Below are 17,345 nucleotides of genomic sequence, written 5' to 3'. Positions count from 1 at the left end.
TTGCAATCAACCAGTGAAGGTTAAATATCCTGGCATAGAAGAATGATAAGGAGGGCTGGGAAGGTGGCTCAGTGGTAGAGCGCTTGCCTTGCATGCCTGAGGCCCTGGGTTCGATTCCTCAGCACCACATAAGCAAAAAGAAAAAAGCCGGAAGTGGTGCGGTGGCTCAAGTGGTAGAGCACTAGCCTTGAGCTGAAGAGCTGAGAGACAGCACACCCAGGCCCAGAGTTCAGACCCCATGACCGGACCCAAAAAAAAAAAAAAAGAAGGATGATAAGGAGGAGATCCCCTGATCTACTCTTGGGAAAGAAACTCTTACTTAGAAAGGGGTGTAACTGGTACCATGAGTAACTGGTAATAATTGCCAAAGGCTTACTTTCTAACATACCTCATTACTAAACTATGCTAATCATTGCTATTATAAAAGAGTCAGTGAGTTGTTCTAATTTACATGCATGATTTTATCTGTGTTTAAAAAGCTGATCCCGAAGCTTGTGAGTGCTCTTCCTAGCTACTAATCGCTTTCTTTCTTTTTCTTTTTTTTTTTTCTTTCTTTGTTTTTTTGGTTAGTCATGGGGCTTTAACTCTGGGCCTAAGTGCTATCCCTGAGCTCTTCAGATCAAGGCTAGTGCTTTACCACTTGAGACACAGCTCCACTCCTGGCTTTTTCATGGTCAGTGGAGACAAGAGTTTCACAGACTTTCCTGCCCAGGCTGGCTTTAAACCTCGATCCTTAGATCTTAGCCTCCTGAGTAGGCTGACAGACGTGAGCCACCAGTGCCCAGCTTAATCATTTTATTATTTACATACAGAGTTTTCTAAAATTATTGTTGTGGACAGAGCACAAGTAGCTCACACCTGTCATCCTAGCTACTCAGGAAGTTGAGATGTGCGGATCGTGGCTCAAAGCAAGCCCAGGCAGGAAAGTCCTTAATCTCTTATCCAATAAACCACTCAAAAAAACAGAAAGTGAGTGAGGCACTGATGGCTCAGGCCTGTAATCCTAGCTACTCAGGAGGCTGAGATCTGAGAATCGTGGTTAAAAGCCAGCCCCAGCTAGCTTTATCTCCAATAAACCACCAGGAAACCAGAAGTGGCACTGTAGCTCAAGTGCTAGAGCACTAACTAGCCTTGAGCTAAAGAGCTGAGGGACAGTGCCCAGGCCCAGAGTTCAAGCCCCACAACCTACCAAAGACCAAAAACAAAAACAGAAAGAGGTGTTGTGGCTCCAAGTGATAAAGCACTAGCGTTGAGCAAAAAGAGCTCAGGGAGGGGCTGGGAAGGTGGCTCAGTGGTAGAGTGCTTGCCTTGCATCCCTGAGGCCCTGGGTTCGATGCCTCAGCCCCACATAAACAAAAAATAAAAAGCTGGAAGTGGCGCTGTGGCTCAAGTGGTAGAGCGCTAGCCTTGAGCTGAAGAGCTGAGGGACAGCGCCCAGGCTCAGAGTTCAGGCCCCACAACCGGACCCAAAAAAAAAGAGCTCAGGGACAGTGACCAGGCTCTGAGGCTGTTGGACAGTGACAGACAAACAATAAATAAATAGGCTGGGAATGTGGCCTAGTGGTAGAGTGCTTGCCTAGCATCCATGAAGCCCTGAGTTCAATTCCTCAATACTATAGAAACAGAAAAAGCTGGAAGTGGAGCTGTGGCTCAAGTGATAGAGTGCTAGCCTTGAGCAAAAGAAGCTCAGGGACAGTGCCTAGGCCCTTATTTCAAACCCCAGAACTGGCACCAAAAAAAATTACATACATACATAAAAATATATACATATATATTATTGTGGAAAAATATATACAGGAGCTCATTCCTTCTTTCCCTCCCTCCCTCCCTCCCTCCCTCTCTTCCTCCCTTCCTCCCTTTTTCCCTCCCTCCCTTCCTTCCTTCCTTCCTTCCTTTGATCGGCTTCCTTCCTTCCTTCTAGAGGCAGCGGCAGATGGATGGTGAGTTCCAGGCCAGCCTAGACTACAAAACAAACCATCTAGAAATAACTTTTTTTTGGAAAGGGGATGGTATTAGGGTTTGAACTCAGGGTCCCAAGCTCACTTGGCTTCCTTGCATCCTTGGTACTCTACCACTTGATCCATGCCTCCCACACAGCTTTTTGCTGGTTATTGTGGATATGGAGTTTTGAGTACTTCCTGCCTAGGCTGGCCTCAAACCTTGATCCTCCAGATCTCAACCTCCTGAGTAACTAAGATTACCAGTGTGAATCACTGATATCTGTCTAAAACCAAAAAGTCTTAAAAGGAAATGTGTCTGTGTATGTATTCTTACTGTGAAAATGCTTTATCTAAATATTTGCTTAAAAAATCCCAGGCTGGGAAGGTGGCTCAGTGGTAGAGTGCTTGCCTTGCATGCATGAGGCCCTGGGTTCGAGTCCTCAGCACCATATAAGCAGAAAAAGCCAGAAGTGGCACTGTGGCTCAAGTGGTAGAGCACTAACCTTGAGCTGAAGAGCTGAGGGACAGCACCCAGGCCCAGAGTTCATGCCCCATGATGGACAAACAAACAAACAATATATATATATATATTTTTTTCCAGTCCTAGAGCTTGAACTTAGGGTCTGGGCACTGTCCTTTAGCTTCATTTGCTCAAGACTAGCACTCTATCACTTGAGCCACTGCGCCACTTCCAGCTTTTTCTGTTCATGTGGTACTAAGGAATGAAACCCAGAGCTTCATGTGCGCTAGGCAAGCACTCTACCACTAAGCCACATTCCCAGCCATAAAACATTAAATCTATCTGTCCCAAGACTGCTTACCCACTAGATCTATGCAGAGGCCAAAGATAGGGCCTGAGGGAACAAACATATCAGAACCTCAAAGGATAAAAATGGGGGCTAGAGGCTGGGAATGTGGCTTAGTGGTAGAGTGGCAGAGTGCTTGACTAGCATTGAATTCCTTAGTACCACATAAACAGAAAAAGCCAGAAGGGATGCTGTGGCTCAAGTGGTAGAGTGCTAGCCTTGAGCTGAAGAGTTGAGGGACAGCGCCCAGGCCCAGAGTTCAGGCCCCAATGACCAACAAAAAAAAAAAAAAAAAGAAAAAGAAAAAAAGATAAGAATGTACTGGGTAAGCCAGATATGGCAGCCACCTGTAAGCCAGCACTAGGAGGTGGAGACCAGAGGAAAGAGATTACAAAATCGGCTTGCTACATCACAAGATCCTGTCTTCATAACAAACAGCCCAGTGAAGTGGCTCTTGGAAGCAGAAATCTGCAGGATAACAGTCCAAGACCAGCCCAAGTATCAAAGATTTCGATGAGACCTGGTCGCAACCACTGGCTGAGCGCAGTAATAAACACCTGTTACCCCAGCTATGGGCAAAGCAAAATGGCTGGGTACCTTGGTGTACATCTGCCAAGCCTAGCAACACCAGGAAGCGCAAATAGGAAGATCACGGCCCAGGACTGCTGGGAAAACAACCAATGTAAAAAGTGATTGGGGATGTGGCTCAAGCTATGGGGGCGTGGCGTAGGCAACAGGGGTGAGGCTCAAGTAATAGAGGTGGGCTCAAATGGTAGGGACTAGCTCATGTTGTTGGGTGTGGCTCATGAGGGGTATAGCTCCTGGCTTAGTAAATTCAATGCCTAAAACTGCAAAAAAGAAAAGAGAAGGTGTGCCAGGTGCTGGTGGTTCACGCCCATAATCCTAGCTACTCAGGAGGCTTAGATCTAAGGATCATGGTTCAAAACCAGCCCAGGCAGGCTAGTCCATGAAACTCTTTTTTTTTTTTTTTTGTCGTCAGTCGTGGGGCCTGAACTCTGGGCCTGGGCACTGTCCCTCAGCTCTTCAGCTCAAGGCTAGTGCTCTACCACTTGAACCACAGAGCTACTTCCGGCTTTTTTTTCTTTTTGCTTATGTGGTGCTTAGGAATCGAACCCAGGGCCTCAGGGATGCAAGGCAAGCACTCTACCACTGAGCCACCTTCCCAGCCCTCCATGATACTCTTATCTCCAGTTAATCACCAGAAAACTGGAAGTGGTGCTGTGGCTCAAGGGGTAGAATGCTACCCTTGAACTGAAGAGTTCAGGGACAGCGCTCAGGCCCAGGGTTCAAGAATCACTACTGAGGGCTAGGAATGTGGCTTAGTGGTATAGTGCTTGCCTACTATGAATGAAGCCCTGAGTTTGATTCCTCAGTACCACACACACAGAAAAAGCTGCAAGTGGTGCTATGGATCAAGTGGTAGAGTGTTAGCCTTGAGCAAAAGAAGCTCTGGGACAGTGCCCAGGCCCTGAGTTCAAGCCCCAGGACTGGCAAAAACAAAAAAACAAAGAAACAAACAAAAAAAGAACCACAACTGGCAAAAAAAAAAAAAAAAGAAAAATGAAAAAGAAAAAGAGAAAGAAAAGAGAAGGGGGGTCTCCAGTGGCTCATGTCGGTAGTCCTAGCTACTCAGGAGCCTGAGGATCATGCTTCATTGCCAGCCCAGGCAGAAAAGTCCATGAGACTCTTTTTTCTTTTCTTTTTTTTTTTGTTGGTTGTGGGGCTTTAACTCTGGGCCTGGGTGCTGTCCCTCAGCTCTTCAGCTCAAGGCGAGCACTCTACTACTTGAGCCACAGAGCCACTTCTGGTTTTTCTGGTGGTTAATTGGAGATAAGAGTCTCATGGCCTTTCCTGCCTGGGCCAGCTTTGTACTGAAACACTCAGATCTCTGCCTCCTGAGTAGTTAGGATGACAGGCATGAGCCACCAGCGCCTGGCTTCCATGAGACTCTTACTTGAGCTGAAGAGCTGAGGACAGCGCCCAGGCCCAGAGTTCAGGCCCCACAACCGACCAAAAAAAAAAAAGTTGAAAGTGAAGCTGTGGCACTAGTGGTAGAGCACCATCCTTGAGTGAAAAGGCTAAGGGATAGTACTCAAGCCCTGAGTTCAAGCCCCAGTACTAGCACACACACACCCATACACCTACAGAGAGAGAGAGAAAGAGAGAGAGAGAGAGAGAGAGAGGGGAGAAATGCTATATTTTTTTTTGGTGATATCAGGGTTGTTGTTGTTTTTGTTTTCTTTTGTTTTGCCAGTCCTGGGGCTTGAACGCAGAACCTGGGTAATGTTCCTGCCTTCCGACTTTTTCTGTTTATGTGGGACTGAGGAATGGAACCCAGGGCTTCATGCATGCTAGGAAAGCACTCTACCACTAAGCTACATTCCCAGTCTTGATACCAGGGTTTGAAATCAGGGCTTGGTACTTGCTCAGCTGGTGCTCTTGACACTTGAGCCATGCCTGCCTCCAGTCAGGCTCTTTATTTATTATTTTGGAGATGGAGTTTTATGGACTTTACTACCTGGACTAGCCCCAAACTTTGATCCTCCACAGTAGGTAAGATTTCAGGCATGTGCTACTGGCACCAGGCTGTTTGATTGCTTTTGGTTGTACATAGCCAAATCAAATCCCAACGAAGTTCTGATATACTGCAAGGTAAAAGGGCTGTCTTTCTCTATAATTATTAACTACAGCCTTAGAATAATTTCACTTAATGATTTTTTTTAACTTTATGATTGTGTGAAACCAATAGGCACTCAGGCAGAAAGTGTACTTTGAACTTTAATGTTTTTTACAGGCTAACATACAGTCCTGTGTTGGGATTTTGGCCATGAACAGCAAGCTGGAGAGCTCCCAGTCAGCGTCTTGCCCCCACAACATACAAAATTAACCAATGCCACACAGCCACGTCACAAACCCAATCACAGAACACAGTCGTAAGACCATGCCACAAAGCTGGACACGAACCCCAAGTACAGAGCCATCCATGGACTGCAACCATGAATACAACATGGGACCTAGCCATAAGAAAACCAGACCCTGAATCAGCCACTGGAAACTACCCACAAAACATAATCCACAGGAGCTGGGAATGTGGCTTAGTTGTAGAGTGCTTGCCTTGCATTCATGCAGTCCTGGGTTCAATTCCTCAGTATCACATAAGCAGAAGAAGCTGGAAGTGGCACTGTGGCTCCAGTGGTATGAGTGCTAGCCTTGAGCAAAAGCAGTTCAGGGATATTTCCCAGGACCTGAGTTCAAGCCCCAGGACTGGCAAACAAAACAAAATTTACAATCCACTTACCACATCCATGGAGTACAGCCACAAAACTAGGTAGAGCCAGGTGCTGGTGGCTCATGCCTATCATCCTAGCTATTCAGGAGGCTGAGATCTGAGAACTGCAGTTCAAAGCCAGCCTGGGCAGGAAAGTCCATGAGACTCTTATCTCCAATAAACCACCAGAAAACTGGAAGTGGGTGCTGTGGCTCAAGTGGTAGATTGCTTGCCTTGAGCTGAAGAGCTCATGGACAGCACCCAGGCCCAGAGTTCAAACCTCACGACCGGAAAAACAACAACAACAACAAACAACCCAAAACCAAAAAAAAACTAGGTACATACCCATGGGAAGTCATGACCATGGAAAATAACTGCAAAACTGGGCATGGAACCCAGCCACAAAGATTCAGCCACAAAAACCAGGCATATGTCCATGGAAAACATAGAACCATAAAACCTAGTCATAAAAACCAAGTCATAAAATGAGCCACTGAACTAGCCACAGAAACCAGCAAAAAAAACCCCTCTCAGTGGCTGTGTTTTGTGGCTAGTTCAGACCAAGCCACTAACCAGCCACAGAAGCCCAGATACAACCCAACCATAGAAAGTCACGAAATTCACCATGGAGCCCAGTATGAAATCAAGCTACAGAACTAGTTTGTCACTCAGAGGTTCACAAGAGATATGAACTTGTGGCATAGCATTGTGATTGTTGAACTTATTATTATGGGCTAGATGCCCAGAATAGGGCTATAGAACCACATGCTTGGCCTTATTACTAGGCCAAGATGGAGGTAGCTGTCATCACTGGTCATTCTTAGACTGGCTGGCAATGTTCACTATTATTGTCTTTGTTTATTTTTCTTTGAAGGGTAGAATCTAGGTGCATCATCTAGACTGGCCTCAGACTTGTGATCTTCCTACCTCTGCCTCCCAAGAGCTGAGATTATAGGTGCCATCCAAGAACCACCCATGCTATTAGAAAGCTTCTTGTAAAAGTGTGTGTGTGTGTGTGTGTGTGTGTGTGTGTGTGTGTGTGTGTGCTAGTACTGGGGCTTGAACTAAGGGTCTGAGTATTACTTCTTAGTGTTCTTTTTGTTTTTTCGCTCAAGGCTGGTGCTTTACCACTGACTTCTTTTTTTTTTGTTTTGTTTTGTTCTGTTTTTGGGTCCAGTTGTGGGGCCTGAACTCTGGGCCTGGGCGCTGTCCCTCAGCTCTTCAGCTCAAGGCTAGCACTCTACCACTTGAGTCACAGTGCCACTTCCAGCTTTTTTCTTTTTGCTTATGTGGTGCTGAGGAATCGAACCCAGGGCCTCAGGCATGCAAGGCAAGCGCTCTACCACTGAGCCCACCTTCCCAGCTCGCACTGACTTCTTTTATGCTGGTTAATTGGAGAGAAGAGTCTAATGAACTTTCCTGCCCAAGCTGGCTTTGAGCTGTAATCCTCAGAGTAGCTAGGATTACAGGGCTTGAACTATTGATGCCTGGCAGCTTCTTGGTATAAAATGTACAAGAGAAGACTGGGCAGGGGGAGGGCACGGCTCAAGGCCATGGCTAGAAGGCCAAGTAAACAAGCTAAGCAACAGAAGGCTCTGAATTCAAATTTCAGTACCCCTGCCGGGCCACACAAGGAATCAATGGCATCAGGCAGGGATGGAAGGAAACAGAGGGAAGACAATGGACAAGAGGTTTTACATGGGGAAAGGCAAAGCAGATGAAGCACTGGAGTGCCTAGTTTGGACATTCCAGCAGGTTCTGTAAATCACCAGGGCTGTCCCCACTTGCTTGACACCTGGTCCTGGTCCTGAAGTAATATGGACAAGAGAATAGTAGTCTGAAGGGGTAAGATCCATCCTAAACAAGATATGAGCCAGAAGCTTGTGGCTCACTGTAACCCTGTAACCCAGATCTCAGGAGGCTGAGATCTGAGGATTGTGGTTCAAAGCCAGCATGGGTGGGAAAGTCCATTAGATTTTTTTTTTTTTTGTCAGTTGTGGGGCTTGAACTCTGGGCCTGGGCACTATCCCTCAGCTCTTCAGCTCAAGGCAAACGCTCTATCACTTGAGCCACAGCACCACTTCTGGCTTTTTCTGCTTATGTGGTGCTGAGGAATTAAACCCAGAGCCTCATACATGCAAGGCAAGCACTGTACCACTTAGCCACCTTCCCAGCCCTCCACAAGACTCTTATCTCCAATAAACCACTAGAAAACAGTAAGTGGCACTGTGGCTCAAGTGGTAGAGTTCTCAGCTTTAGCTGAAGAGCTGAGGGACAGTGCCTAGGCCCAGAGTTCAAGTCCCACAACTGAGCACAAAACAAAACAAAATAAAACAAAAGGTGTGACCTTTGAACCAGTTAGTTTGCATGTGAAAGGTTTGCTCCTATATAAACCAGTCTTTGTACTCTCTAGATCTAAATTAGCTAACTTGCTATTGCTTCAGAGTTATCTAAGTCAAGATAACAGATCGTCAGGAAGTGGGGTTTGGGTTGTGGCTCAGTAGTACTTGCCTAGCATGCAAAAGGCCCCAAGTTCTTTACCCAGCTCTGCAGGAAAACAGCCAACCAACAAACAAAAACCACAGAAAAGAGGGAAAATAAGAAGACATGAGAGGGCTGGGAATATGGCTTAGTGGTAGAGTGCTTGCCTAGCATGAAGACCTGGGTTTGATTCCTCAGTACCACATAAATAGAAAAAGCCAGAAGTGGTGTTGTGGCTCTACTTGAGCCACAACTCCACTTCAGACTTTTTGTTATTTTAATTGGGGATTTGGAGTCTCATAGCCTTTCCTGCCTGGGTTGGCTTTGAACTAGGATCCTCAGATCTCAGCCTTCTGAGTAGCTGGGATTACAGGCACTTGGATGCTCCTCTGTGTCTTAACTCAGGCTGGAACATCACATGGACAGCAGGATTGAGGAAAAGACCCATCAGAATGGGTGATCGGTAGGCAGTGGATGGGGACCAGAGTGGGTAAAGGGCACATCTTGGTCAGCTTCAGCAATGAGCAAGATATAGGAAGGTGGGCTTGCCCCTATGGGGCTGTGGGTCTGCAGGACAAGGTTTAACCTGGGAAGGCCAGGCCTGGTCTAAGGGGCAGGTGCATGAGGCAAAGGTACTCGCTAGATGACCTCTGGGGCTCACCATTGGGAAGGTTGTTCCATCCTGTCCTGGAAAATCCATCTGGTCTCCCTTCATGCCCCAGTGCTTCTGCATAGCAGTCAATATTTGACAATGGCAAGGAGTACTAGGTCCTCAGAAGAGGCGTTGTTGGCCCCGGCTGTGAGGACTCTTGTCTCTGGGCACTGGGGTTGGGAAGAGGTGCCAGGACCAGTTTCTTAATAACACACATACAGATTTCACTGTCTGGCAATGTGAGAACAGAGGCAAGAGACAACAACAACAAAAAAGGCGCTGTGCCCAACCCAAGGTGAGCTATAAGGTGAACAGGTAAAAGGGTACAGCCAGGGTTAGGATCCAGACTAGGGTCAGGCAGACAGCCTGGAAGGGCTCCCCCCTTCAATCCTGGTCCTCCTCTCCATTCTGGAAATGACAGCCTGAATGAAATGAACAGAAACCAATAAAGCACAGGCAAATGCAATTGGCAGGACATGCAGTATAGAAGGAAGAACTTCTTGTACCTCAGATCAGAAAAGAATGAAGTTTGGAGCTAGGCATGGTAGATCATTCTTACAATACCAGCTTCTTCGGAGGTGAAGTTCAGAGCATCAGGGTTTGATGCTTTCTGCCTGGGGCAGATAGGTCTGCAAGATTCTGTCACTACAATAACCATACCAAAAAAAAAAAGCAGGGCTGGAGGTGTGGCTCAAGTGGTACAGCACTAGTAAAAATGGAAAGCCCTGAGTTTAAACCCAAGTACCACACACGCACACACACACACACACACAGGTCTGTGGCTCAGTGATAGAGTGTGTAAGGCCCTGGGTTGCAGCCTAGTACAGAGGAGAGAAATATGAGTTCTGACACAGAGTCTCTCTTTCTGAATATTAGTCATCATCGGATGGTGGCTGTTGTCATTGTAGTACTCCAATTTGTTCACCTGATTCCCTTGGCTTGCTGAGAAGGCAGGACTTTAATAATTTCTTTCCTCTTTCCCAAATAGAAAATTTAGACTCAGGGAAATCAAACCTTAGCTTGGTGTGGCAGAATCGATGTCCCCCTATCCTCCCCTGGAACTGGGGAGGGGAACACTGCTAGAGGAGAGTAAGTGCTCAGAGGAGTGAGTCCTCTGGAGCAATTCCCAAGATCCAGGTTCAAGGTCCCAGGGAGACACATGCTCCTGTCGCTTGCTTCATGTTATATGGAGCCAGAAACGGGCTGAGTGTCCAGAGCCCAGCTCTTCTGCAGGTCACTTCTAGTTACTTCATGCAGAGGTCCTAGATTTCTTTTCTTTTTCTGAATTTATTTTAGCCTTCCTGTCTGTAGTTTGTGTGTTTATTATATATTTGTTACATATATATTTGGTGGTACTGGAGTTTGAACTCAGGGACTTGGGCTCACAAGGCAGAATGCTTTATCGCTTGAGCCATGCCCCAGCCTTAACCATGCCCACTTAACCCCATTGTGTAGCTATGCACACAACAGAATCATTGTGTCTCCTTCATCAGAACCACACCCATAACAAAGAATATCGCATGTCCCATAACCACGCCCCCAGCCTGGCCTGCGATTTCTACTGGTTATATCTTCTGTCTGTTGAGGCTAGGAGGAGTCACTTGCTGGACCCCTGTTTTGTCCATTTGGGATGGGCATTCAATAATTTGAATAAGTAGCTGTGGGTATGGCTCAGTAGTTAAGAGTGCCTGCCTGGCAAGTGCCAGGCTGTGAGTTCAAATCTCAGTACTGCCAACAAAAAAAAATTAGTAAGTAGCATTTGGACCCAGATATTCTATTTCTTGGATTTGATCTTAAGAAAATAGTTTAAGCTGGACTCCAGTGACTAAAACCTGCAGGACTCTACTCAGGAGGCTGAGATCAAAGGTTCATGGTTCAAAGCTAGCCTGTGCAGGAAAGTCCATAAGACTTTTATCTGCAGTCAACAAGTAAAAAGCCAGAAATGGAGTTGTGGCTCAAATGCTCCAGTCTTGGGGGTGTCGGGCAGGAGGAGGGTTGGGGGAGAAGCATTAGGGACAGGGCCTAGGCCCTGAGTTCAAGCTCCAGTACCGGTACCCAAAAAAAGAAGACATCTAGGTGCTGTGGCTCAAGACTGTAACCCTAGCTACTCAGGAGGCTGACATTTGAGAATCACCGTTTGAAGTTATTCCAGGCAGGAAAGTCCAGGAGACTCTTATCTCCAATAAACTACTCATTTTCAGTCAGAAGTAGCACTGTGGCTCAAGTGATCAAGCGCTAGCCCTGAGCACAAAGAGGCTGGGGGAAAAAATCATGCTTTGGATTGCAGACAGTGTAGCTCTAAACAACCTCTATGTGAGAATATGAGCGCCCCCTCGTGACAGACTCAGCAAACTCCACCACTCTGGTCAGCTCTGACCTCAGACTTGATCCTGGGGCTCCAGGGCTACCCTGCCTACTTCCAGTCACATCCATTCTTGGCTCTCATGGTCTCTTTCCATCCAAGTCTCATTCAATTGTCCCCAAGCAATTTCCACATCTTTCCCTCAGCCACACTAGTTGTGTCCAACATTCATTCATTCACTCATTCATCACCATTCATTCATTCATTCACCAACTCAGAACATATTAAAGATGAGTGAGTGCCAGTATCCTCCAGCCAGCCAGCAGGGTTCATCCACACCCAGTCCAGATGCTCCAGTCTTTGAGTAACCCACCTGCAGTCACCCCCTGCATAAAGTCCTCAATGGCTGCCCTGTGCTCTAACTGAGCCTATGAAAGGAAGTATCAGGAGTCCTTGATTCTTTCTAGGAGTAGGTCAGCCTGGAAATGGAGCATCAGTCCCTGTCAGTGAAGTCTCAGAAAATGCAAACAACAAGAAAGACATGTTTAACATAAAGACATATATATATATATATATATATATATATATATATATACATACATACATACATACATATATACATAGAAAGGCCCCGGAAAAACATAGGGCAAGAGGGCCATGTATGACCATCCAGTGGACTCCTGGATTTCAGACTTTTCACCTGCCATAAGTCTCAGGCACCTAAAGGTGCTTTGTTATAGCAGCACTCAGCAGCAAACAAAACCTTTCTGCAAGGCAGTTTTGCAAGAAGTCACATCTTTATCTCTCTATTAGGAAATTAAAGATGAAGCCAGGTACCAGTGGCTCATGCCTATAATCCTAGCTACTCAGAAGGATGAGATCTGGGGATCACAGCTCAAAGCCAGCCCCATCAAGAAAGGCCATGAAACTCTGAATTCCAATTAACCACCAGAAAACTGGAAGTGGTGCTGTGGCTCAAGTGATAGAGCACTAGCCTTATGCAAAATGCTTAGGAACAGCGCCCAGACCCTGAGTTCAAACCCCACAACTGAAAAAAAAAATCAGTTCAGTACCAGTGGCTCATGGCTATAATCTTAGTCAGAAGGCTGAGATCTGGAGGATTGTGGTTTAAAGTCAGCACAGGCAGAAAGGCCTCAAGCCTCCAATTAAGCAGAAAAAAGCAGAGCTGGAGGCATGGCTCAAGAGGTAGAGTGCCATCTGGGAGCAAGCAATCTAAGAGGTGAAGGACGAGAAAGAGGAGGAAGAAAAAGAGAAGTTTAAGAAGGAGGGAAAGCCGGGCACTGGTGGCTCATACCTGTAATTCTAGCTACTCAGGAGGCTGAGATCCAAGGATTGTGGTTCAAAGCCAGCCTGGGTAGCAAAGTCCAGTGAGACTCTTACCACCAATTAACCCTCAGAAAAACCGGAAGTGGCACTGTGGCTCAAATGGTAGAGAGCTCACCTTGAGATGAAGAGCTGAGGGATAGTGCCTAGGCCCAGAGTTCAAGCCCCATGACTGACCAAAAATTTAAAAATAAATTTAAAAAGGAGGGAAAAGAGAAGGCACTAATGTCCTAACCCCATGACCTCACCTGATCCTTAACATCCTCTTAGCACCTTCCAGTCGGAACTGGAGGACTAAGCTTCCTGCACAGGTGCTTTGGGGGGACCTGTTAGACACAGCAGGAAGGTGTCCAGTGTTATAGCCTGATTTCAGAACTGGCCCTATCCCAAGTGAGTGACCTGGTGGTTCTGAGCCTCAGTTTCCCCATCTGGGTCATGGCCTGACAGGGGAGATCCACTGTAATGATTACATAGTACATCACTGCATGAACAGTGGGGGTTATCCCCCACCCCAAGAACCTCACATTACAAGGAATTTTGTGTATGGGGGGGTCATTTTGTCTTCCTCCCCTCCCATCTTCTGCCTCACCTCCTCTAGGGCCTCCCCAGGGCCTCCCCTAGCCTCCTTCCCAGGCATCTGGCCAAGCTGAGGCCACAATGTGAAATCCTCCCTCCACCAGCTGTTTCCTGAGCTCACACAAAGAAGCCTCTGTCCTCAGGCCACCCCAGCCTGGGCAGGCTGAGCGCCCCCATACCAGCCACATCTCTTTCCCCCTCCCTAGCATGTCTCCTGTCCACAGCCCTAGGTTGAGGATTCCCAGAATGCCATGCTGCCCTGTCTCCATCTCTCCCTCAAACCCATGGAAATGAACTACTTTGGGGCTCTCCTTACTCTTGGGGGTACACTGGCAAGATCTGACTCCAAGAGGGGCTCTGGGATGGCACAGGATGTCAAAGCGGCGTTACCAGCTTGGGGCGGGGCTCAAGCCCAACTCCAGGGGTAACTCATGTCAGTCCTTCTCCCCCCAACTCACCCCAACATCTAGGTAAAAATTAACTGTGGGGCTGGGAAGGTGGCTCAGTGGTAGAGCGCTTGCCTTGTATGCATGAGGCCCTGGGTTTGATTCCTCAGCATCACATAAGCAAAAAGAAAAAAGCCGGAAGTGGCGCTGTGGCTCAAGTGGTAAAGCGCTAGCCTTGAGCTGAAGAGTTGAAGGACAGCGCCCAGGCTCAGAGTTCAGGCCCCACGACTGGACCCAAAAAACCCCCAAAAAACCAAAAAGGGTTCTAGATTATAGCCCTGTCTCCAACAGCCTTAAGACCTTCTACCCCATTATCTGCTGAGCCAGCATCATCCTATGCTTCTGTCTTCAGTCTCCTCTCCTCACCCCTCCCTACCTTACTCCATTCCACCTCTCCACTCTTGACTTTATTTTTGGCACCAGGACTGGGCTTGAACTCAGGGCCTGGGTACTGCTCCTGTCACTTGAACTACAGCTCCACTTCTGGCTTTCTGATGGTTCATTGAAGATAAGAATCTGATGGAGGGGCTGGGAAGGTGGCTCAATGGTAGAGCGCTTGCCTTGCATGCATGAGGCCCTGGGTTCGATTCCTCAGTACCACATAAGCAAAAAGAAAAAAGCCGGAAGTGGCGCTGTGGCTCAAGTGGTTGAGCGCTAGCCTTGAGCTGAAGAGCTGAGGGACAATGCCCAGGCCCAGAGTTCTGGCCCCAGGACTGGACCAAAAAAAAAAAAAGAACCTGATAGAGTCGGGCACTGGTGGTTCACACCTGTAGTCCTAGCTACTCAGGAGGATGAGATCTGAGGACCCTCCTTCAAAGCCAGCCAAGGCAGGAAAGTCTGTGAGACTGATAGAACCTCCCACTTTTTGCCCAGCCAGCCTTTTTTTCTATTTTTTTGCCGGTCGTGGGGCCTGAACTCTGGGCCTGGGTGCTGTCCCTCAGCTCTTCAGCTCAAAGCTAGCGCTCTACCATTTGAGCCACAGCGCCACTTCCAGCTTTTTTCTTTTTGCTTATGTGGTGCTGAGGAATGGAACCCAGGGCCTCTGGCATGCAAAGCAAGCGCTCTACCACTGAGCTACCTTCCCAGCCCCCCAGCCTTAAACTATAATCCTCCTATTTTTGCCTCCTCTGTAGCTAGGATTACAGTCATGAGCCACCATACCTGGCTCATCTATCCCTGACTTGGGAGGAGCAGGAGCCAGGTCTATTTCCTGTGACTGTCCTATCTCCCTACCCTCCACCCCCACCTCCAACACAAAGCCTTCACCTCACCCACTGCTGCGAAATCCAAAGACTGGGCAGAGAGCTTCCCATCAGAGATTTTAAGTAGGATACCAGACAGACCAGGCACCAGCGGCTCTCACCTGTAATCCTAGCTACTCAGAAGGCTGGTTTGAAGCCAGCCCAGGCAGAAAAGTCTGTGAGACTCTTTTTTTGTTTGTTTGTTTGTTTGCCTCAAGGTAGGTGATGAACAGAGGGTTATAGTTACGTATGTAAGGTAATGAGTATATTTCTTGTGGAACATTGTTACCTCCTCCCTCATTTTCCCGCCACTTTCCCATATAAGACTCTTATCTCCAATAAACTCTCAGAAAAGGCTAGAAGTGGTGCTGTGGCTCAAGTGGAGAGTGCTAGCCTTAGAGCACAAAGAGGCTCAGGGACAGTGCCCAGGCCCTGAGTTCAAGCCCTAGGACTGGCAGAAAACAAAACAAAAGGCAAAAACAAACAAACAAACAAAACGCAAGATGCTAAACATGGGTGAGGAAAAGCGGAAAATCTTTCAGTCATCTCTGTCCTCTCCCAACACTCTTTTCTCAACTATCTCTTCCAAGACCCTTCCCACAAACCCTGTGATTTATCTCTGACTGTACTGTTTCTCAGGCACCTACCTCCTTTCCTGAAAAGCAAAGGGGGCTGTGAATTCTCAGACTGAGGAGGGACAGTGTGGCCCCCTGATAGAGACCCAGATAGAACCAGGACTGGATTCCAGCTCCCCAACCAACCTAGCTTTGTGAGGCTGGTTAAGCTACTTAACTTCTATGTACCTGTCTATTCACCTATAAAATGGTAACTGTGAAAACAAACTCACACAGGCTTTGCTGGTGACTAAATTATGAAATATGTGTATGAAAGCATGAAGCCTGACACACGGTAAGCACCCAATGCCTACTAGTTCAAATGGTTATTTGAACTTATTATTAGTGTGTGTGTGTGCACACGCGCGTGCACGTACGCACTGCTAGTACTGGGGCTGAACTCAGGACTTCATGCTCTGACTTGTTTTTTTCTCCCTTCAAGTTGGCGCTCTACCACTTCAGCCACAGTTCCATTTCCAGTTTTTTGCTGGTTAATTACCTATGAGAGCCCCATAAACTTTCCTGCGCAGGCTGGCTTTGTACCACAAACCTCAGATCTCAGCCTCCTGAATAGCTAGGATTACAGGTACAAGTCATGGTTGCTTTGCTGGTCAGATTCTCCTGCCCCTCCCCTTTGTTTCTTTTGTGCTGGGCCTAGGGCTTGAACTAAGGTCCTGGGCACCGACCCTGAGCTTCTTTTCCTCAAGGCTAATGTTTTACCACTTGAACCAGAGCTCCACTTCTACCTCCTCCCCGCTTTGTTTTAGTAGTAGTTTATTGGAGGTTAGAGTCTCCCTGACTTTCCTGCCCAGGCTGGCTTCAAACTAGTATCCTCAGCTCTCAGCCTCCTGAGTAGCTAGGATGCCAGTTGTGAGCCACAGGTGTCCGGGTTGGTTCTGGAGACTCAGATATTTGAAAGTTTAGATTCTTCTAATTCTTAAAAGTCTTAATTTTGGGCTGGGAAGGCAGCTTAGTGGTAGGGTGCTTGCCTAACAGGCATGAAGCCCTGGGTTTGATTCCTCAATACCACATTCACAGAAAGAGCCAGAAGTGGCACTGTGGCTCAAGTGTAGAGTGCTAGCCTTGAACAAACGAACTTTAGGCAGGCTCTGAGTGCCCAGCCTGTGCCCAGGCTCTGAGTTCAAGTTCCAGGACTGGCAAGAAAAGAGTCTTAATTTTGAGACAGATTAAAAATAAAAACTGGAGGACTGTCTTCCCAGGAAACTTTTGTTTTTTGTCCATCTTGCTTTGCCTACATTTTTAGGGGCCTCATCTCAGTCTCATTAAGAACCCAGACGCCAGGTGTCAGGTGAGTTTCCAAGTCACCTCAGGAATTCTCCTTGGGTGGGGGACAGGGGGAGGGGGACTTGGGAGGACGTGGGAGGGGTTCTCAGGTGAGTCCTGGGGGTCTCCCCACCCGTGGCTGTCATCCAGGCCCATCCCCAACTCAATCACCCCCCTCATTCCGGGGGGGTGCCCCCGGGGCCCCCCCTTTCCACTCTCCAGCTCTCCAGAGCTTCACCCGGAGTCCCAGGCCCTCCCTCGGCCGGCCGCAGCCTCTCTCCCCGCCCCAGATCGGAGCCGCCCTCCCTCAGTCTCCTCCCGCCCCCAATTCTGGGCTGGGAACGCGGCGCGGGGTCGGCCTCTCGGCTTC

The sequence above is a fragment of the Dipodomys ordii genome, unplaced genomic scaffold (assembly GCF_000151885.1).
Source record: "Dipodomys ordii isolate 6190 unplaced genomic scaffold, Dord_2.0 Scaffold171, whole genome shotgun sequence".
In the NCBI taxonomy this organism is placed as follows: Eukaryota; Metazoa; Chordata; class Mammalia; order Rodentia; family Heteromyidae; genus Dipodomys; species Dipodomys ordii.
This window is presented reverse-complemented; position numbering follows the sequence as displayed.